This window comes from Molothrus ater, chromosome 13 (genome assembly GCF_012460135.2).
Source record: "Molothrus ater isolate BHLD 08-10-18 breed brown headed cowbird chromosome 13, BPBGC_Mater_1.1, whole genome shotgun sequence".
Classification (NCBI taxonomy): domain Eukaryota; kingdom Metazoa; phylum Chordata; class Aves; order Passeriformes; family Icteridae; genus Molothrus; species Molothrus ater.
In genome coordinates, this window is record NC_050490.2 from 16,632,565 (window position 1) to 16,656,327 (window position 23,763).

Consider the following 23,763-nt stretch of genomic DNA (forward strand, 5'->3'; position numbering starts at 1 on the left):
GCCAGCATGTCCCAGCCAGGGAACAGGACTCAGCCCACGGGCTCACATTCTGCAAAATGCTCTGGGACTTGTTAGTAAGGAGGTGCACAAAGCATGACCTAGAAAACCATAAAATCACAGCTCTGACCTCGGTGGCTCTGCAGGTTGATCATGCTCTCACATTGCTGGATTTTATTTCTGGCAGTGCAATCCACATGAAAGGCCTGGGTGTCTTCCAGTGCTGCACCCAAAGTCCTCAGGATGCACCAAGAGTTTTTGCTATTGTGTGTTTTATCAACTGTTTGGGTAATTGTGATTAAGATCTAAAATTAAGGCTTTCTATGTTAAGAATCACTTCATTGTACTCAGTATCCAAGAGTACCTTAAAGGTAACAATTGGATCTTCTGTAAATAGATAGTAAACACAGGCAGACATTAAGTTCTGCATTAGGGAACACCAGAAAAGATTGAACTAAGGGTAAGATTTCTTACTTGAACAGGAAATGATGTGTGTTTATCCAGCTGAGCTGCTTGCTCCTTCTAGGTACCATGAAACCACGAGGAAAATTCATCTGTAGTGAGGCAACGAGGGCCCAAGGGGTACCATTGCCATGACCTAGAGAAAGAACAGAAAGAGACACTGTGAGAAAGGGAAACATTGCCTGTAATTTTGTTGGGAGAGATAATTCACAGCATATTTTGTTTTAGAAGCTTTTTTGATTGATTTTCATATGAAAAACATTCCTGGGAAATCCAAGTCTGGGATTCAGAAATTATGATGGCTGAAGGGACCAAATCACTAAAAAATTAAAGAAACCTTGAAAATACTATTTCTGTGTTCATCTGAGAACAAACAGACAGAATTCTCTTCTCTGAATTTCTCCAGCTTAGCGTAAGAAAGATGATATGCTGTAGATTCTGTTGCTTCAGGCAACTGATGAGGAACATCTTTGATGTGCTTTGATTAATTCTGCCTTCTTTGATTCAATGATATTTTGTTCCAACTCCACTTTAAAAATAAAAAATCCTTACTACCAGAGGGGAAATATTAAGGACATTTGCTTGGGAAACACTTGGGCTTACGTTATGAGTTCTTATTCAAGATCAGAAAGTTTTCTTGCTTGTAGTGTTCTCTCTCCTTTGAGCTGGTCACCTCGACAGCAAACCTGGACACCAGGTACCCTCTCCTGGGGTAGCACTTTCCATCTTTTAGGACAAGAGAAAAAGAGGAGTGAAAGGTACTTCTGGAGATCCTGTCACTCCCTTTACTTCCAAACTACCTGATTGTTTCTAGCAGACACCTATCTGTCTTTGTGATGGAGATTTCAGGCTCTCCTGGAATGATCTATTTTGAGATTTGACTATCCTACCCACTGATATGTTCAGACAAAGAGATGCTGTCAGGAAACATAAGAACTCCAGAGAAATACAGCCGTTTCTGTATTGTAAACTGGGGAAGTTTATACAAAAATATAGATAGCAAATCACTTCAGCAATGTTTGATTAAAAAATACAAATGGATTATGTATCCAGCCCAGGTGGAAAGGCATTCAGTTGGAATCAGAGCAGCTGGAATCTGTCAGGCTCCCTGGCCATTCCACAGCTTTTGAACTTCACCATTGTTAATTTTTCATCCAGCAGTTTTGGATTAATCAGAGCAGATCACAATACCCAGCTATCTTGGTCTGACGTCGAGTTTACAGTAGAAGGAACAGAGCCAGGAAGCAGAAGGAGGAAAAGAGGGACCACCTATCATGTTCCATTCACTGGGCAGACATCCTCAGACTCTCAGTCCAAGAAAACTCCCACCTGTTTCTGAACAAGCTGTTCAAAAGCAACATTTTCCTGAATGGATCAGTACAGCTCAGTACTAAAGGCTCTCCTAGAATAAGCCAATGGCATTTTTATACTGCACTGAGTTAATATTAGTCTACACTGCATTGTGTATACTGATAGTGGTTTAAGTTAACTTTTTTTTTTTTTTTTTTTTTTTAAGGAAATGTGAATTCCCGTATGCCCTACTTTGGTAGCTTAGATTGTAGGAGGTCAAAAAAAAAATAGGTCAGTGAAAATAACATTGCAACAAGAAATTAATTGCAAAGAACGTTTAATATGACAGGGGACTACATAAAATCCTATTATATTTCTTCACTATCCTACTCAGTAGTCTGTACTACTGCTATACTCAAAGGCCAGGGCAGTCTCCTAGGGTAAATTGCTACATTAGTTTGACATTTCTGGCTCCAATTAACCTTATATTTGAGCTATTTTCCGAGGGTTTTTTTAAAAAAATCTGTGATAAGGTTATGTTTTTCTATTAGAGTTTCAATTGCTTAATGGCCTGTTCCTGGTGCCAATCCCTCTTTAAACACACCCTAGGTAAGTAAAATTAGGCCACAGTTTGACAATACATTGCTCTTGGCAGCAGGACCAGCCTAAGGTACTCCAAGCTCTCCCTCCTTGCCCCTGTCCACACAGGACAGCACCACCCTGTCCTCTGCACCTCACGACAACACTGCACCATCCAGGAACCAACCTTGCCAAAATCCCTGTCTCATCCAGGGACTGTGAAGAAATCAGAGGAGCACAGAGGATCTCTGATTTCACAGGAGTGGTGCCAGACCCTGGGCTCTTTTCCTCGAGCTTTAAGGTACCACACTGCTGGCAGGGTACCAGGTCACCATGAGGGAGTAAAACTGCCATACTCCACTCAATCCCAAGGGGATCATGCAGGAAAACTTCAGGAAGAATTTCTTCATGGAAAGGGTTTCTAAGCTTTGGAACAGACTGCCCAGGGCAGTGCTGGAGTTCCCATCCCTGGAGGTGTCCAAGGAAGGCCTGGATGTGGCACTCAGTGCTCTGCTCTGGGTGACAAAGTGAGGATCAGTCACAGGTTGGTCTTGGAGGTCTTTTCCAACCTCAGCGATTCTGTGAATGGCATAAATTGAATTAGAGAGGTTTTCCATGTGCAAAGCAACCTTGAGAAAGAAGAAACAAGATTTACCTCCTAGTCAATATAATATATGAAAATGACAGAAACAGTGCAACAAATTGTCTCCACAAGGACAGAGCAGGACTGAGTCCTTGCTGGCACCCTAAGCACGGAGGAGCAGCACCTTCACTCTCATGCTCCTTGCAGCTCTTACTGGCCCTTTGAACAGGTAATTCCAAGTCAGAAAACACTGCCAAGAACATGCAAAAATTTGTTGAGAACCAATGATCCCTGCCCACAGCTGCAGATCCAGCCAGATCAGTATCTTCCATGGACAAGTCAAAGAGAACTGAGAAGAAATTCAAGAAAGCTTTTTCTGTGGCCTTTTGCCCAAATAATGTGCAGTGAGAGACACCAGTAGTGAAATCAGCTTCCTTGCCTTCCACAGACAAAAACATATATTTATTATTTGAGCTGCACCAGAAAGTAATTCTTGGAAGTAAGTCTTGGCCTGTAATTTGCTGGCAAGCAGCTCACTCCAAGTATGAAATTTTCAAAACACGAAATTCAAGCTCTATGACCTACAGTCTGGCAGACAAGTCAATTTTCATGCTTTAATCATGATCCTGCTATAAATGCTTACATTTATGAATGCAAATTCATTAGCTACAAGCACTTGCCAAAAAAAATATGTATTTTTGAAACATTCCCAATGTCAAGTCTGCTTATTTTAATATTTCCGGAATAGAATTACTTGGGAAGTGAAAACATCTTAAATTTTATTTTTATTTTCATATTAATGTATTTCAAATTGAAAGAATAATAGCTAGATTTTGCAGCTCCATCCAGCTCCAGCATTAGGTAAGGGGTAATAATACTGCACAAAGCATCATAGAGACAACTACAGAAGTGGGAGAGCTGAGATATGGTTGGCAAGGAAACCACAACTGACAATAGCCTGGGTTTTCACATGCAGAACCTCCAGCTCTGTGATGTTAATTATGTACAGCACAGCTCTGCTGCTGAACTCACCCCATTGCCTGCCACATGAGCCAAACTAAGCAAATACTTCATCACCTCACTGAATTTCTCTGATAGACCCAGTGGAGGTAAATGATAAAATTTCCCTTTACTTCAGTGGATAAAGACCAACACCTTGGGCCTTATTTTATTTATTTCAATCCATTCCTAATATCATTTACCATCCAAACTCAATGGTACGGTAAAATCCACACGAGGCAATTCAGTACTCTACTTAAAAAAACAGAAAGATTTTGGACACACAGAGTAATTGTGGCTAAGACTTTCAAGACTGATACTTAAGTGAGGCAACTTAGTAAGTCATGGTGTAATCTTTAATAGCACAGCAGCTCTTGAAATCATGTAACTAAAATGAGGACACTTATTTAGATGCATAAAGAAAGTTCAAGATATTTTACCTACCATCAAAAAATCCCAACACTAAAATGATGATTCTGTACTATAAAAATCAATACAGAAAACATGGTCAATATCTTGTTAAAATAGGGCATTTACAGAAATTAATAAACAAGATTAAAGCCCCTATTGACACATAAGTCACAAGTGTGACTTGCAGGCTATGTGGAGACATAGAACAAACTTCAGGCAAAGTTCAGCTCTAATTGCCCAGAGTAATTGGCTGTTGCTCTCTCCCTTCTTCTCAGGACCACTGAATCAAAGAATTACAGAATATTCTGAGTTGGAAAGGACCCACAAGGATCAAGGAGATCATTTATTCAGTGAACAGCCCCTATGGGCACCAAACCCACAACCTTGGCATTATCAGCACCACGGTCCAACCAAGTGAGGTCACCTCAATGAGCTCAACCCCAAAATAAATAAGCTACAATTTGGAGCAACCCTTCCAGAATGTAACCCTACAGCACTTATTGATGGAGCAGTGTGAACCTAGAGGTCTGAGACACAGATCCTGCTGCCAAACCTAAAGTCAGGAGAGGTGTGCCCTCCATGCCAGCCTCTGTGCTCTGTAGTTAATCCCACAGGGAGCAAGGCAGGAGCAAGGCAGGAGCAAGGCAGGAGCAAGGCATCCCTGCCAAGGCACAAAGAGTTTGCTGGGTTGAGGAGCCCAAAGACTGACCCGGAACTCCCCTCTCCCCTCCCTGCTCATCGCTGTCCCAAATCAGCAGAGCAGACCATTATGTAATCTTGGGCCAATTTGCATTGGAAATGCTGCGCGAGCACCACTTCATCCGCCGGAGATTCCCAGCAAATCATTTATTTATTGTGTTGTCTAAAAATTACCTTTAGAAATAGAAATGCTAATTTGACTGGGAAAAGATTGTGTTGATGCAGAGATTCGGGCTGGAGGATGTTTTCTACACTCATTAACGCAAAATAAACTGCTCTGGTGTTCAAGAGCGAAGGATCAATGACTGTCTTTCACATAATTAAAAATTTGAAATTTTCACATTATCTCCCTGCACAACATTCCGAATTCAGGAAACACCTCTCTGAGTATTAATTGTGCAGAATTATATGGCTGACTGTCTGTATGATCTCTCCATCCTTTGATGTTTAAATTGATCCTGGTATTCTGGAGATGGCTTCTGCGGAACCGATTACCTTGTCTTTATTTTAGCTAGGTTCATTCAAAGGGCAAAATATCTAAGCATTCAGCTTTTGACCCTACTAGCAAATATTTAATGTATGAATTAAACTGGACAGGGCTTTGCCAGAAGCTCTCTTCATGTTTTATTTCTGAAGCTATTTTTACCAACATTTAATCGCTTACATGTAAGGAGATAAAGACATCTCTGACAAACTGTGTTTATTGAGCTAAATGCCATCAAGGAAAGCCCTTTTATTTTTTTATAATGGGTTCAGTGCACTTTGTATCTCTGGCTTTATTCTCAAACACACTGTTACCATCCTGGAGGATGATACAGTACCTAATATACTCCTAAATAAATGCACAAGTGGATGGACACAGGAGGCAGCTTGACAAAGAGACGGATGGATAAACTTGAAACCATCTTTAATAGGCTCCCAGGAAATAAAAGAGTGGTTACAATCTCCAGTTACTCTCCTGCCCTTTCTGTATATATTTACAAGGGACCATTCTGTAACAACCATCAGCAAGCAAACAACAGCCAGACACCTGATTAAAGGTCAAACCAGCAGTGACAAAGCACAAATTAAAAGGGAAAACCCTGATTTTCACACCCCCTTCCCTATCAACCAGGAGGCATTAGAGATCAAAATGCTGGGCGTCAGCAAAATTTAAAAAAAAAAAATAAAAAGGGGGGAAATTGGTAGCAAAATAAACAAATATTTTTGGATATTAATGATGACCCTTGGATGACCAGTAATGGGAGAAAGGTAGTGAGGAGTGGAGAGTTTTAAGATTAAATAGCCAAGAGGTGGAGAGGGCAACAGCAGAACTGAAGAATGACAAAATCAGGCAACTGCCAGGTGGAAAGGGCTTTGGGAGGGAACATGACCAAGTAATTAGCAGGTGGAAGGGGAAGTTAAGGGTCAAAATCAATCTGTCAGGGGCAGCAGGGAGGTATTAGCACTGCAATGGGCTCTCGTATGACCAGCACAGGGGTTCCACAGGCTGCTGGCAGGAAATTACACCCAAACCTTTGCCTCAACTCTGCAGTGGTTCCAGAACAGCCCAAACTTGCACTGCACACCCACTATTGCTGCTTGTGCTGCCCTAGCTCATCTTTGAGGGGAAACAGAGCTTCACTTAGCTCCCAGCAGGTAAACCACAAACAATCAGCTGTGACAACCAGGTCTTTGTTTATCTAAACAGGGAGACAGGTGTTCCAAATGAATTCCTGTCTAGAAATTGTTTTAATGGAAGTAATGAAACACAATGGTCCCCTCACTTCCCAGCCATCTTGGACCCCAATTTGTTTCTGTTAAATTGTTTTTATCAGGACTTTTCATGGCAAAAGGAACAACACAAGAAAAACAGCAAACATGAGCTAGACCAATGGGGGAGGTTTTCCCTCAAAATTGATGAGGGGAATTTTTACACTCTTCTGATTTCAGGAACACAACTACCTCTCTGTCTTTCTGAACGACCCATCCTTTGATGTTCAAATCCATCCTCAAGGCCTGGACAAAGCACTGCAGAACTGATTTCCTTGCCTCAATTTTTTGTAAGGTTCATTCAAAGGTCAAAAATCCAAGTATTCAGCTTTTGACCCTAACTAATTTGCTGGGCAGTACCACAGTCAGGAAAACTCTGTCTGTAGTAAGACAGAACATCAAGAGCTGAGCCAAATTTCTCCAACACACAAACCAGACTGTTGACAAATCCCCATTTACTGCCAGGGAGAGAGCAGTGCTGTAGCAGGTGAAGCCCTCCACCACTGCCCAGTCACCCTTTGGTGCCCCTGCAGAGGCCAGTAATTGTGCTGATTTTTGTTACGGGGCAGTGATCTGTAATTTAAGAGGAGACATTCATCATTCAGGAGTCACAGTCGAGCAAGCTGCTCAGTGATGACCTGAGGGCACTCCCAGCCATGAAACCGGCCTCAAACAGCAAGTGGGAACATAAACGCTCATGTTTAGGGATGAGTGTTTACATCCTGTCCCTCTCACTACTGCTATTGTTTAATAAATGGGTTCAGACATCATATGATAGTGTTCAAGAGTCCATCAAGAGCTACATGAGTTCCAGCAATCAAAAGAAAAAGGATATTCTGTTAACAGTCCACACCAGTGATCCACTCGCGTTCATCATAAATGCCAAAAAAATCAAGTGTCCAAAATTCTGAAGATCAAATAAGCTGCTTATTAATGTACATAGGTGCATTAATCACCTGTTCTCCTGCTTCTTAAAAGCCTGCTCACAAAAACTGTTATTTCAACAGCAACTGCAGAAATATCTGCTGTCTCCAGGAGGGAAAAAAAACAAACAGGGAGGAGGAGAATGAAATCTTTTCCCCAAGACCCTCTAAATCCATTTTTCAGGCAGGACTCAGCAAGAATGCAGAGATTTTTCAAGGTGAAGGGCTTGAAACCTATAAAATTTGGAGAACATTTCATGGCCAGCACACCATACAAGGGACATTTGTGAGGAGATGATCAGGCATCTTTTTGACTGTCTAGTTACCATGCCCATCTAATTACCTTTTAGAAAAATTCCATCCATCATCCCCTGCCTACCTTCCATGAGAACAACACAACAGCCCAGTCCCCCTTGCCAGTCAGAGCAGAGTGCCAGGAACAGCAGCAATAATGACATTATCCCCTCCTATCCTTGCAGGAACTCAGCACAGAAATACAGCTGCTGGGACTCTTCTGCACACTCCTGCCAGCTTTCTTGCCAGGATCTAGCTGTAACACACACTGGATCCAGAGATGGCTTTGTAAGGTGAAAAACAAACAAACAAACAAACAAACCCACAGCAAAAATCCCCATCGACCAGATGGGGCAGCTAATTGAGAAAAAAGTCCTTCTCATACAGCTGCATGAAACTTGCAGCATCGTGCAATAAACAGCTTTAGCTAAGATATAAAATAGGACACCAGAACTCTTAGGATTTTGTTCCTGTTGCTGATCTTTGATTCACTTCCCTCATCTGTGCCTTGGTATCCCTTGTCTAAATGAGGATGACAGCACTTTCCCATGCCGTGGTGGTTTTGTGAGGTTTAACCCTTATTAACATTTGCAAAGCAGATTGGGACCATTGAATGGAAGGGCTGAATGGAATTTTCAAAGCTTTATTACTTGAGAGGGAAAATATTGGGGGAAAAAAATATCCCTGTTAGGAGCAGAAAACTCTATCCCCCTTCTCAGAGTGGCAGGGTTCCAGTCTGTGGGACCAGTTTAACCCAGTCCTGTAAGGCTGTTCCCTGACTCCAAACAATCCTGCTCTGCAGCCACCTCTGTTCATCCCCATTACAAAAGGTGAGCAATATTTATTGGTTCAAGAAGGGCCAAGGGCTGACATTAAGCAAATTTCAAGGGTTATTTGAAGTTAATTGAGTTTAATCATGTAATGATTTTATAATTAGTCATAGTTCCCAGTCTTGTACTGAAAAAGTCACACTTAAGGATTATTTAAAGGAAAATTAAAGCCAATTTAGAGCAAGCAGGAGGAAGCTGCATCAGTGATTGGTGGGGCTGGGTGAGGGATCAGAAAGTGCTGGCTAAATGCACTTACTGCTTTTGTGCCCTGAACCTCTGCCTGCCAGTGCTGGGATTGTCCCAGCTGGGGACATGCACCAAGGACAGCAGCAAGTTCCCAATGCTGGCCATGCAGACTCGATGGCATTTCTCACTGGCAAAGAGTTGGGTGCATCCTGCCCCAGGGCAAAGGAAACTTCCATTTTTCCACCCCACTGCATCCAGGTCCACCAAGGTAATTCAAAAGCAGAGACCAGGAAATTGTGTTTATAGACCCTTCAGATAGGACATGCCAGTGACAAACTACATTCCTCAGGGGAAGGAAAGTCTTATCACCCTGCGCAGAAACATAATTATTATTAAAATTATCCTTCTCATCACCCACTGATAATTCTTCCACAACTGTCTTGCTTATTTTTACCAAATTACAGAACTGATGTGTTCACAGCCACTTGGCAATGATGAGCCACAAGGAAGATTAGCTGGGACAATTTTTTTTTCTTTCAAATACTCAAATTGTGTGGAAAATTCAGCCAAGGAGAAAAAAACAGATGAACAAAAATTCAGAGCAAAAGTAAACTAGAACACTCTCTAACTGCAATATATTAAAAATTAAATTGATTTCTCACTTCATAAATAAGATTTTCAAGTGACACCTTCCTAACTTTGTTTACATATTATAAATATATGTATATATATTCCAGTTTCAAATAACTGGTTCTGGTTTTACTGAGGGAGAGAGGATCTGAGACAGACAATTTGGTGCTAATTTTTTCAGAGCAAATAATGGAATCACAGAATGGTTTGGATTGGAAGGGACCTTAAAGATAACCTAGTTCCAACCCTCTGCCATGGGCAGGGATACCACTCACTACACCAGGTTGCTCATTTCAACACTTCCAGGGATGGAACATTCAAGTCCATCTCCCAGGACAATTTCCAAAAGCTAAAGCCCTAATTCCAAAAGGCAGTGTTTGAAATGAGCCTTACATAGGCTCCTTTTCATTTTAAATACAATTTTACCCAGTGTATTCTTACCCTCTCCCTATAGCCATAAATAATACCAGTGTATTACTTAATGATATGACTTATTTATTATTTAAATGATTTATGTAGAGCCTATAACCTTAACAACTATAATGATAACGATTCAAAAAACCAGAAGCAGCATGAAAAGGAGATGCTTAAATAATTAAAAGCCTCCCTCCTTTCCTGAAACAGAGCTGAGGAGCAGTGTGGTTTTCTTTCTTTAGGCTTCTGGCTCTCCTGCACGTGAAAGAGCAGAGTGCCGTTGGCTAAATGCTGCCTTAGCAAAGGAAAAGCAATAAATCAGGATACCCAGTGCTGCTGTAGCTCTGTCCAGCCCCTCTCACCCACACACCTCGGAGGAGGGTAAGTGCCACAGGACCCCTTTTCCAGAGGGTGAGGCTGAGGCCAAGGAGGTGACACAGATGGTCCATGGTCACCCAGAAGTTCACGTTCTAAGCTGGCCATAAATCTCCTCCTCCATCTGCTAGACCAAACCTCATCCACCAAGCCACACTGTTTTCATATTCTCTCTTCTTTTTCTTTTTTTTTCCTCTCATGATCCTCTGCCTTTTCAGCATTTACCGCGTTTCTTCTCTCTCCTCCAGTGCCTCTGCTCTCGACCCCAAGCATTCCCCCTCCCCTGGTAGCCTTTCCCTCCAGGTTTACCCCATCCTGGCATTCACTTTTTACCCATTTTTTTTCCAAATGGGTTTTATCCTCTGCAAGTAGGCAAATACTTGGCAACTCACAGACCAAGTGGGTAATTGAGCACAGTTGTAAGTGGATTATCATGGAAATTACTGATTATGCCCAATGCAGAAAGCTCAAGGCAGCAACAGGGTGCTTTGCAATTTAAACATTGTAAAGAGAGGGAAAATATTTTCAGGTTTCATTTTAAAACTTTCTAACTGCAAAAATGGAAGCTGATTCCCCAATGGCAAGGCATAAATACACATTGTAAACTCACATCACCAAATGTTTGCCTAGTTCTATTAAGGGGAACAGATGAATTATCAGAATCAGACTTAGCAGAGCAGCTGGAGCAATAAAAAATAAAATAAAATTTTAAAATATATTCTGGGCTACTCTTCAAACAAGCCAAAAAGACAGAAGTTCCTTGACATCAATCTTGGGGTGCAATGAAAACATTACTAAAGTAGACAGACAAGCACCTCCAAAAGAAAACCCCAAATACTTACTGAGATCTCAAAATTTACACCCACATTGTGGGGAATTCACTAAAATAGCATTGGGAACTCATAGTCTTAACTAGAAATTCCTAAAGCCAAACCAAGCATCTCTCTGGTCTGGGGATCTTCTCTCTCAATTTGACACTAAGATAACTCTTTAGCAAAGGGGATTTTTTTTTTATTTAATTAGGAGTAGAGAACAATAAATACTTATGGGTGTTTTAAAATATTTTAATGTCTCTGTGTGTGTGAGTGGTTTTTTTTTAAAAGGAAAAAAAAGACCAATTCAATATCCAGCCCTGTCATGGACCTTGGTCACCATTCTGTGACCTTGGCAAAATCATTCAGGTCTGCACATCCACATTAGGCAGCTAATCCACCTAGACAATGCAGAGAGACAGAGGCAGGCACCAAAAGAGTGGGGATGCAGACCACCTAAATAATACATAAACATATTTTTTTCTTCTACTCCTCATCTGCTCTATTGAGCATTGCTCGTTCGATGCTGCATTATCTTTATGGCAGAGACTTTTCTCCCACTCCCAACAGGATCCCCCTGTCATAAACCATCCTGGAAAATTGCATTAATACAAATAAAAGTAAGAATCTGAATTCCAAATTGTTGTATTTATCTCATCAGAGCTGCTTACATTTAAAAGATGTAACTGTCACAGTGAACAGCTCACAAGCAATCTGCAAACGAAAAAGGCAAATAAATGTTTTGTTAAAAGTTATTTGAGGAATGATTCTAAAAACCACAATCAACACGAGAAAACCGCAGTCTGCTCAGTGACCCATTGAGAACATACAGAGATATGAAGTTTGAATGAAAAAAAAAATTCACAACTTAATCTGCCAAGCTACCCTCTTTATTCTCAGAAATAGCAAATAAAGGCAAGCATTTGTGAATAAGGACTATTCATGGCTGGAAGCAGGTACATTAGATATGGTGGACTAGGAAAGCAGGCTCAGGCTGCTGGAGACAGACAGTCGCAACAATTTCCAGTGTCAAAGAAAAATCTGGCACCTTGTTAAATATTAATAAGCTGTCGGGGTCAAAATGTTTAGGTCCTCCCGACTCAATCACTTTCATTTCTACTTCTCAGAAGCCATTCAATTGGAAATACCCTTTCCTGTCTTGCCCCTCCTCATCCTGCCTTCTCACCAAGAACCATGCAGAACCAGATGAAAACGGACAGCAAATGAGTTGGCAGCCAAATGAGGTTTTTGTCTGCCCTGCCTTTGCTGCTATGAATTCTGTTATTGTTAGTGAGGCACAGAAAACTTAAATACAAGAAAAAGAACAATGTGAAGAGTTGGTTTAGCAAACCTCTGCTGCATTTTCTGCAGGTTAGTGTTATTGATTACTGACACCTAAGGGTCTGACACATAATCAATAGACCCCATGACCCACATATGTGACATGGCCTGTGGGGGCTTTAGAAACAAGAATGAACATGGCAGCTCCATCCAAAGCTTTTCATATAATATTTATTTATTTATTTGCTGGCAAAGCTGTTTCCACTCAAATTACTGTCGTGGTGAAAACTAGTGTCAGAGGGGTTTGTTCATATTTTTCTCTGGAACCCTAAGACTTGGAGAGAGAAAAAAACCTGTCAGTGAAACAAAAATCTAACTCCACACCAACAATCTTAAGAGCTGAACTTCCCCTTCTCTCATGAATTTAGTTCCTTGTAGTGAGAACTAAGTCATCTGAAGGAGAAATAACTGCTAGAACAAGAGAAAGAGGCAGAAGGTGTCTCACCATCTTACCTTTATCTCTCTGCAAGATGCCAGGGGTGCACAGAGCATGGAAACACCAGTTTGCCTTCAGAAAACTGGGTTGGAGGGGCTCCTTCCTGGTGTGCAGTCCTCAAAAGCAGGTGGTGAGAAAAGCTTCTGTACTGCAGTTTGCAGACCAGAGTCTTCTCCAAGCGTAACTCTTTGTTTCATTGTGTCTTCTCCCTGCACAAAATGGTCACTCAGGATCACTGCTGGGACTCAAGGAGCCAGATGTGCTCATTTCCTTGACTGCAGCCTTGTTTTTAGCTGGGATTTTACACTCTCAGAGCTTTCCTTCCTCTCACAGTTGGCTTTGCTGTTTCTGAATGTGTGTAGTCTCCACTAAGCATTGTTCCCTTTTAGTTTGAGGAGTCTCAGTGCTGAATTCCTATCCATGTATTATTCAAATGAAGGCAACCATCTGAAATTCCCCATCTGAATTTTCAGGTATCACTAAAGATTTTCCTCTAATTTCTCCAGAGTATTCTATCAATTGCCAATTGCCTCTATAATTTTTCTATTTTGCTTGGCTTTTTAGCCCTTGAATATAGGTAAAAAATACAGTATTTTAAGATCAATCCATACACACAGGCCACATGCAGGCTGCTTATGAAGACACCTGGGATAAATACAGGCATGAGCTCAATGAACAACTGAGATGACTCTAGAGAGAGTTAGGAGATTGTGGCTGGAAGAAGGGGAACCAGGAAAAGTTAAGCATGATCGAGTGGTCCGAGTCAGGCTCTGGGTGTGCATTTTCACCCACAAAAACTGATACTGTCACACAGCAGGGCTGAGAGTGAGGCTGAAGAGCAGCAGGTGTAAGTCCTGGCCCAGCCTGATGTTACTGGAGTGCTCTGCTGCACAAGGGTGACTCCTCACTGCTTTGCAGACTTCAGTATCCAAACAGAATGGCTGAGACTTCCATCAGCAATGCCTTTTTACAGCAGCAGTACAGCTTGCTGTCAAGCCAGGCCCCAGCACTCACTTGGTGGAGCTGTTTGAGGCCACAGAAGGCATCCTGCTGCTCTCTTCCCTGTAGCCTTTTTGCCCTGCTTCTGTCACATTGACAGTTCCTTGGCAAATCTTCAAGGAAAAATACATTTCTGACCCAAAGCTATGCGGACTTTCAATGCTTATTCCACATCACAAAGAACCAAACTGCTGGAACCAAGGAGTTCCCACCAATAGCAAAAAACCAGGACTGACATTAAGACCTCACAACAATCCTTTCTTACATTAATGTCCTACAATAGCATCCAGTCTTGAAGTATCAGTCAGCAAAAGTCAATTGAGAGGCTGTTGACAAGTTCCTCCACAGTCCTCTGTGCTCTCTGTGCCAGCTTCTGAGCAACACTGGAAAGGTTTCAGTTCCAATAAACTCTTTGTCAACATGAGCACATTTTTTTTAGTAGGCAGTGAAGCATGAATTTTGTAATGCATGCAGGGTACAACACTGCTGTTGAGGGGCAAATGCAGATTAAGACAGAGGTGGAAATTAAGAGAGTGGGGAACACACAACCCACACTCTAAGTGGCCTTAGAGCCACTTGCTGTTTCAACTGGTCACTGCTGAGCTTGGCAATTCAAACCTTTCCACTCCAACCACTTCCTGCCCTTCTTTAATAAAAACATCAATTCCTGATGCTGGGCAGCTTCACCTCAGTGTTGTGCTTCACATCAAATACAGCTGGCTGAATTTAAGGGAGGGTGGCACAGAGCATTCCTGGTCTGCAAAGGTTTCTGAATCCTTCAGGATGGAACACACTACACATTTTAAACATAAACACACACACACTACACAAGTCAACTACTGACATTTTTCTATAGTCTTCAATCTCTTGCAAGACACTGTTATTTTATGGAGAGCTGAAAAATATCCCCAAGTTGCAGACAAATAATAATACCCATTCAGCTCCACACTAGAAACCCTACGAAGATTTTCTCTTTCCAACAGACCTAGCAATATCCTGCAGGAGAGATGACCTGCTGCTATCATTTTAGAGGTTCAATCTTTTCTTTTTTTTTTTTTTCCCATCCTTCCTGCTGCAGAAAATTCTTCATCAGCTCCTGATAAACACTATTTCTGTTCTAGCCTGTTGCACTGCATGGGGAAAAGCAGTGCTGGGTGCAGGAAGTTCCTGGTATCTATTTTATGCCTCCAGGAGTTTTCCAGCAGCCAGCAATAATATAAAAGATCACCATGGGCTGTGATATGACCAATTACAGCAGACAGCAGTTATTTATAGAAAAGGCAGCAGCACTGAGGCTTTAACACCAGCCAGCACACCCCTCTGCTTCCCATCACTCGGAGTGAGCACGAGCATCCTGCAAGACCCTGCGTGGTGGGGAGTGTAAGGCAGCTACCTTGGAACCTGCCAGGACTGTGGAGACACATGGCATATGCCCACAGGATAGGGAAGGAGTAGCACTTTACACACACCATAGCTTGGAGCTGCCACAGCAAATTTCATTTTCATAAATCCCTGACCCCAGATGTCACCCGCGTTCTGAAATCCTTGTCCACCCACTGAGAAGCACAGCACATTAGGGCACAGCACAGCCAGTGTAAGACCCTGGAACACACACCTTCCCCCATCCTGGCTCTTTGCTAAGTGGCTCTTCTCTTCCTCTCCAGGACCTGCTGCAAGGTCTGGCCAAATATTCCAGCTGAAAGGAAAACAACATGTGAGCTATGAACCTCTCTGACCTTCCCCAGTTATGATATAAACTAAAAGAGTTTATTCAGCTTTCAGTCCCTTGATGCAAAGGTGAAAAATTCACTGGAAAGGTGGGAAAGTCACCAAAATGGAGGATGAATCAAAAAAAAATATTAAAAGGTTGAAAATTTATGAAAAACCTAGACAAATGACAGTATCCAGGTGGGAGATGTTCCTTCCAGGGGTCAGCTACTGCCTCATTGAATGCCTGCCACAGGACAGACAATGCTGATGGTCCCTAACATGCAAATGCCCATTCTCAGAGCTGACATCAGGATCAGGACTGGTTGGGTCCTGCAGTTTGCAGCTCAGGCACTTGACTCCAGTCACTAAAGAAATTTGGGTTCAAAATGGGGTTTTGAATAATTTCTCTTCTGCAATAGTTAATGCAGTCTGTAAGTGCAAATGTGCTCTTGGAAGCTGAGGGGAAAAGTTCATGGCCCCTTTCTGAGGTGAGCATTTCTCGCAGAGCAGCTGCAGAATGAAATGCAATATTGCCATCTACTGCCCTGCCATGCAGCCAGCCCCTCTCTGGCTGACACAGCCAGCTGGAGATGAGATCAATGTTTCAGGACAAGGAATCTTTTAATCATAATGAAAATGTGATCTTGACTGATCCGAGGTCACATTACATTAATACAATCTTCAAAGCTTTTTTAATAATACAATTAATGATTTCTGCCATACCATTAAGAGAATTAAAGACCAAAAAGCTTAAGGGGTATTGACCTATTCAGTTTCAGTTTTTAAAATAACCTCAAAGCAACACAGACTTTTTTCCTTTTTTCACTCCCTCCTTTTAACTCCCACATCCATAATTCTTGGATGCATTTTTCTATTTGTGTTCATGGGTATCACACTTTTAGTAAAGATTTGGATAAGCCAATAGAGGGGATCTCCATTCTGATGAGTTAACCCCTTTTATCTTGTGAACCAACAGGTCAGCCTGGGACTGCTTGCACTGCAGTAAGAAGAAAAACAACAACATTAATTAGGAAGGTCAAAAACTACAGTTTGATGCAGAAAGAGACTTACTTACACAAAGGCACTGTAATTCCTCACCCCCTTTTTTCCAAGCCAACATTCTCATTCTCTTCCTTAACCTACCATGTCACTGAAGCTCTCACCCGTGCCTCTGCAAATCACTTGGAAGCTTTAAAGGAATTTAATAAATACAATTTAAATACACCCTGGCTAATTTTCCCTCCCAGTCAGTTCACTCCTCAGCACCAGAAGCCACAGATTCAACTGGTATTTCTCAACAAGTGGTGCTATTAGATGGCCACTCAGGGGGTTCAAACTGCTCCCTTGGTAGCAGTGCACAGTGTGGGATGCTGGCTCCCAGGAATATCCACTGCCAGGACATGGTGAGGCTCAAACCACCCAGAGGCTGTGATCAAGCAGCCAGGACTGATGTGTCCTGGTATGGCTGCTGAACAAGCAAGGTCAGCATCAGTCACAGCAACACTGTGACTTTCACCCTGGATGAGTTCCAGCATTCAGGAAAATACTTCAGCCAAACTGGCACTATGTCGTGTGTCCCTGTACCAACTGGGTTCTCTTCTGTGCTTCCTTGTTTTCTTTCTTTTTTTCAAGCTTTATATTTAAAAGCTGTCAGTCCATGCTTATGTTTTAGGACAAGTGAATCCCGGGTAAGTAATTTTGAATCTATTGCAGACAATTCTGTGAGGGAGAACAGCCTGCTCTAAGGATCTGTGTAACTCCTGAGAGGATACAGGAGGGGAGAGCAGAACTGTGCCTGAGCAGCAAAAACTGCAGACAAAACCAGGGGGCTGTGAAAAATCTGTAACAACAGTGAAGAACAGCTCAGCCCATGCCACCACCATATGAGCTCTTTGTCCTGGGCAGGGGTTCAACAACGGGATTTGGCAGAGAGGATTCTTTCTGATCAGTTACATCAATCCACTGCCATAAATACAGGGAATAATCCAGTATCAACGCTGCCAGGCTTGTATTTCCCTGCATTTCCAGGTCCTGAGCAATAGGATTCTGTCTGCCTCCTAGATTTCTAATACCAATGACCTTTTTCCCTTGACTAGGACAGGCAATATTGGTTGTCCTGACCCTGCTATGTTGAGAGTTGAACTATCCACATATGTGTTACCTCCCCTTCAGATCCCATTGCTGGAATCATCTCTGCCACTGTAATTACACTGCATCAAAGAGACTGACTGGTCTGAGTGTAAGTCACGGCAAGGCTGCAACCAGGCAAAAATACAGAGGCAAAAATCAAGCACTTCTATTGCTGGGAACTGATGTCAGCTGTCTTTGGCAGAAACCTGCCTTCCTCTTCCTCTGTAGGCCCACAGCACCACTCCATGAGCTTAGGCCTGTAAGTCAAAAGCCAGGCAAGGACAGAGCACAGCATGGAATATCCATCTGTGGAAGCAAAGGCTCTCTGAAGCTCTCAGTCTCAGTTACCTCAATGACTAGAAAGACATAAGGTCCCTCCCTCCCATGCCCAGCATGGCAGAGCAACGTGCTTTGCAATCTATTTGACAACTCATGAGGATATTACCTATCCAAGTGCTCGTGTCTTTGATGCCTTAACTGTTCAGGCAGGACATGCTAAATATCATCTTGCAGAAACTTCTGATGTCTACAGGGAGCAAGACCCCTTCTTGACCTTTTCTCTTGCTATTTTGCTGGTTTTGTTCTGTGCTTCTCAGAGCTGCTCCTCCATCCCAGATGCACAAAAGGGGTCAAACTAGCAGAGGTGGCTTGTGCCAAAGGCTTTGGCTTCTGCCAAGAGACACTTTAAAAGGAAGATATTTGTGCTTGTGACATAGAGCAAAGAGGGACAATGCGTCTTTCACTCCAATTGATTTACCCATCAACCTTCTACGCAAACAAGGATAAAAGCAGCATTTCAGTCTGTATTACAGCAGATGGGCTCTGCATGCAGCACAAGAGAAATAGCTTTAAAAAAGATTGAACCAGCCCCAAGATCTGGAGAGGGCGGGGGAATCAGAAGGCTCTTTTATATCACGAGGCTTGAAGACAGCATTTACCAAAAGGCATCTTGGTTAAGATACTTATCAAAGGCTTGGATGAGAGGGGACATGCCAAGCAAGGAGAAACTCAGAAAATTAGCCAGTTCAACTAATCCTTTTAGGAAGGGCCTCTGTGTTCTCCCTCCCCACTCCTTGCAGAAAGCTGGGACAGGATTACTGGTTCCAGGTAGGAGGGTTGAAGGTGCGCTGCACATCTGTATCTTTTAAAAGCAGCATGAAATTAAAGCCATTAAGCCAAGGGCACTGTGCTGACCAGAGGGCACACACAGCTCTGAAGTGTTTCTCCTCTCATGGTCACTGACCTTTAACATGCCACAGCCCAGAGAGGCTGAGCTATTAATTTACAAATCCAGTGTTGGTGAATGAATGCCGACATCCCCAAATGCTCTCATCATGGTGAATGCAACCTCTGATCTCCTCCCTGAGAACGCAAAAAAACAAAAAAGAAAAAGTTGAACTTCATCTAAGTGTCAGGTGGCTGGGAGAAAAGAATTCTTCCAGATGGAGTTTATTGATCTTCCAAAAATGGAGCCTTCAGTTTAAATTAAAACCAAAAAGACTTCTTAAAAAAACAACACCAAAAAAAAAAAAAAAAAAATAAAACCCCAACAACCTTCAAAAGAGATAAAGTCAATAAAGCCTAATGCAAATAGAGGAGATTAAACTGTGACTTTACCATCAAGCTGGACTGAAAGAGGAAACAAATAGCAAAGCGGGCTAATTACAAACTCCTAATTTGGTTTCCCATGTACTTTAATTTTATTGCATGCTCATGTGTAATAAGGAATACATAAAGGACTTAAAGACAGTAACAAACAATAAATTATAGAGGGATGCATTCTTTGTTTATGCAGTTGAGCAACAAAGTTGACAAAGCAGAAATTCAATTTGGACACGTTACTTTCCCCTTTTTCTGCAACAATCTTAATATGCAAATGTTAAGAAGTATCCAGGTCGATGAAGTTTACACTGTTCCCTCCCTTCTTCATCCATAGGAAAGGACACTAAAATGTGAATATGAACATCCGTGATTCTTTTCTACTTTAGCACCCACTTTTTTGGCAGACTTTTGGATGGCTCACTTCTCAGAATCAAGTCATACAAGTCAAAGCAGTTATTGAGTGTTCATTTCTATTCCCAAACATCTAAAAATTCTGCACAAATGAGCCAGAATCGTCTGCTGGGAAACAATGAGATACAACACAAAAAATCATACCATGGGTTCCTGATGAGACAAGAGTACAAAGGGGCAAAAACTGGGGGCAATTTGCATTTTGTGCTACTCTGACCTCACCTGGACTTCACAAATATTGAAAAAATCATCCTGGAGCCCACTGGAGACAAATGAGCCTGAATGCCGAACACAAGACAAGCTTTACCACATGCCCATCCTCCTCCCCGAGGAAGCCAAGCCAGCCCGGGATGCATTTAAACCTCGGGCAGGGTCTCCAGCCCCGAGAGATGACGCCAAAGTTCCGCTGTGTAATGGTGCCATCTCGTGGTACTGAGACAGGGGACACTGAAAGGCTGCATTTTCAGTGCACACATCACAAACCAGGCATCAAAACAGATTGGTTAAGTTTTACCAGTTATGACCTTACCAAGGGCTTGGTCATCCAAAAGCACAAGAGAATTCAGTGATGATTTTTACAACCACAGGTCACGGCAGCCCCGCGTCGCTCAGCGTGACCGGGACCGGGACAGGGGCTCTGATGATGTTTCTGCTTCTAAAAGGAATTTGAAAAATTTAAAATCTATCTGAAAGGACAAGAAGAATGCAGCGAGGTCAGGAAAAACTGCCTCACAGAGGCAGATCCAAAAACCAGGGCTGTTCACTGATGCCATGACAGACCACAAGGTCTCCATCTCCACATTTGAAAGTCTTGACAGTACCAGAGCCACAGCTCAGTCTTAAACAGAAAACCAAAATCCATCACAGGAGGCTGAAACAAAATTAATTCAGACTAAAGAAACTGGATGCACTTGTAAAGACAAAACTTTAGAACAACTTGCCAACAAACATTGGGCAGTGGGAAATCTGCCACATCTGAAAATCAAAACTGCCAAATCAAAACAATCCCTCTAAAAAATGGATTGTTTCAACCAAAACCAATGATTTTTTGACACAGCAACCATGCATGAAATTGTCTGGCTTACATTATGTGAAACATGACAGATTAACCTAATGAAATTTCTAGCCTTAAAATCCATATGTTTACTTGTCTTGAGAGCAAATCAAATCCTTTTTTCAGTTGGCACAAACCCACCAGATGACTGCTAACATTAATTTTGATGTTTAACATCTTATTTGCAGGCCAGACTTCAGTGTCTCTGCTTGTAAGAACCACAGACTCAAAGTCCCTCTCTGCCACCCCTCTCTCACTCACCTCCTTGTCTCCAGAGCAGAAGCAGCACCATGTCTCATCATGACCAAAGTGTAGATTCAGAAAGACAATAAATCTGAGCTTTTGAAAACTTTCCTCCAGAAACTGGAATGCTCTTTCAAGCCTTTGCCAACTTTTTCAGCACACTGAAACAATCCTATCCCTATGTAAATTCAGATTTGTTTTAAATAAAAAATCTTCCACTGAAAGAAAAAAATGTGTTTGTGCTATTAGGTGTGGTTTTTCTACTCTGTTCTATTGAGACAGCGAAAATATTGAATTTGTTTCTGCTTCAGACCCTCTTAGGATTCTTCTGATCTCATCGAGCAGTGCTTCAGACTGCTAAGAATGAGTTGAAGGTCCAAGCTTCTGCATTAATCAGATAGCTTAAAGCACTAATATAACAAAACAAAAACAAACAAAAAACAAAACTCAACAAAACCAAATAAACAAAAAAAAAAAAACCCAAAATCAATATTCAGACTAATTGTTCTGTATATCAGCATTTCTGAAATAACATGGAACAAACTCTGCCCTCCTGGAACCTGTAGCCATGGAATTTAGTACAGTTAAGTAAGACTTCAGAATTCCTTGCTCTAATTTTCACAAGTTTTCATGAGAAGAATGATCTCTGTTTGATTAGAGAGAACCAAGCACCTGCCACCACAATCTCAGCAAATAAACCTTTACTTACCTCAGCTGTCATCATGAGAATTCCTGATACTTGGAACACAGAGAGATACTCAGAAAACAAAAACCTAATAAAATCAAGGAAGGAAGTTAGTGCACAGAGGAAAGAAGCAACTTTTCTGTGAGAACAGCCAGAAGTGGTTGCTAATGTAGCTGTGGATCAGTGGCCAATAGGTGAAACAGAAATTCATTTTGGGAATTTTGAAAAATTGATGGTTTTACCCTCTAAGTAAAAGTGTCTCCAGATATAGAATGGATTTAATCTAATTAGTCATCTGCCCATTCCAGACAGTACCTTATATTTCTCCTTTATCCTCATATAAATTCATTTAGAGTTTCCTGGGGCCTTCTTAGATAAAATTTTATTGAAAGACTTAATTCAGATTAAAATTCTTAATGTTCCTCACTTGCTGGAACAACTCCAGTTTTCCTTACTCTGCCACTATAATATAATGAGCAAACTGGACAAGAGTTCAGTTTGTCAGACCAGTGCAAGTCCAGATCAGCTTTCATGAGCAGAGATATAATAATATTCTATAATATTTCAAAGCAACTGGTATTGCAACTCTTCACAAATTTTTTTAAAGCATGTATTTAACCATACCTTTAACAAGAATATAGGCTGTTCCACAGGAGGACATGGAGTTTCTAGAAGTCTTCACAGCACACTCTTGGTGACTTTTTAACAACCTTAAGATCAACTGACTTTAAAGTTAGTCCCAAATGCACTTTCTTTGCAACAAGAGAACCATAGCAACATGATTAAGGCTGGCACATGATCCAGTGTTTTAATTCACTTGGCAAAAACTTATAAGTTCCAATTATAGCATTTCTTCTTTTTTTTTTTTTAAGAGATGCTTAGGAAGGTCTGATTTCACTGTGTCTCAGGCATATGGTTTACAGAGCAGCTCAACAGGGAAGGAGTTACTTGGATACATGAATAAATGCTACATTAAATCGCATCCTTAAACAAAAACAGGGTGATGGGGCTATGTGCAAGCAATTATGCTGTACAGGGAAAAAATATACATCTCTACAGTGTACCTACAATGCCTGCCCACAGATCTGTCTCCCTGGAAATGCTGGAATCATTTCTGGGAAGAAACAACTACCTCTCCTTGTTCCAAGGCAGCCACTTAAGAATTACAGGTTGCTGGATCTGTTCAGGATTATCAGGACCCTCCTGCTGTTCACCTCCTTGCAAAGCCTTCTCTGCCTCTGGACTAAAGATCTGATCCTTACGAGTTTCACCTGAAATTCATTAACACAACATTCAGGTTTTTGAAATTCCCCACTAGAAAAAAAAAATATATTCTAACACAAAACCAGCCTGTGGTTAAAGAGCAAAATTTCTTTACCAAGCCACAGCATGTTAATCTAGTGATGTTATATTTCCAAGTTAACTGAATGCAAAACATAAGGAAAGAGCCTACAGGAAATAAAACATGCAATATAGAATCTACATGAAGTTTTACACCCTGAGCTTGCACACAGAATTATCACAGTGCCTGAACTGAAAGGCAGTTTAATGCCTGTAGCTTGTTCACTCTTCTTCTCTGCACCAAACTTTTTCTGCATGAATGGCCTTTGTGTGCCATCCTGTCCACCACAGGGTTTAAGGCAGATTTTTCTGCTAGAAAAGCTCAAATGAAAGCAATTCAAGATCAATTGTTCACTCTGAAAGGAAGGTTACAACTGTCATTCTGATACCAACGTGTGTTGTGGTATCTCTCTTCCATAATGCAGGATGTGGTTTCCATAGAAATATCTTCTTACATCAGTACCTACAAGCCCTCCAATTATTCCCCTTTGGACACCTCATGCAATCCAATAAAATCTTTTCAGAGCAGGGAAATAACCAGGCTCAGCTACTACTTAATTACTTGGTGAGAAGAA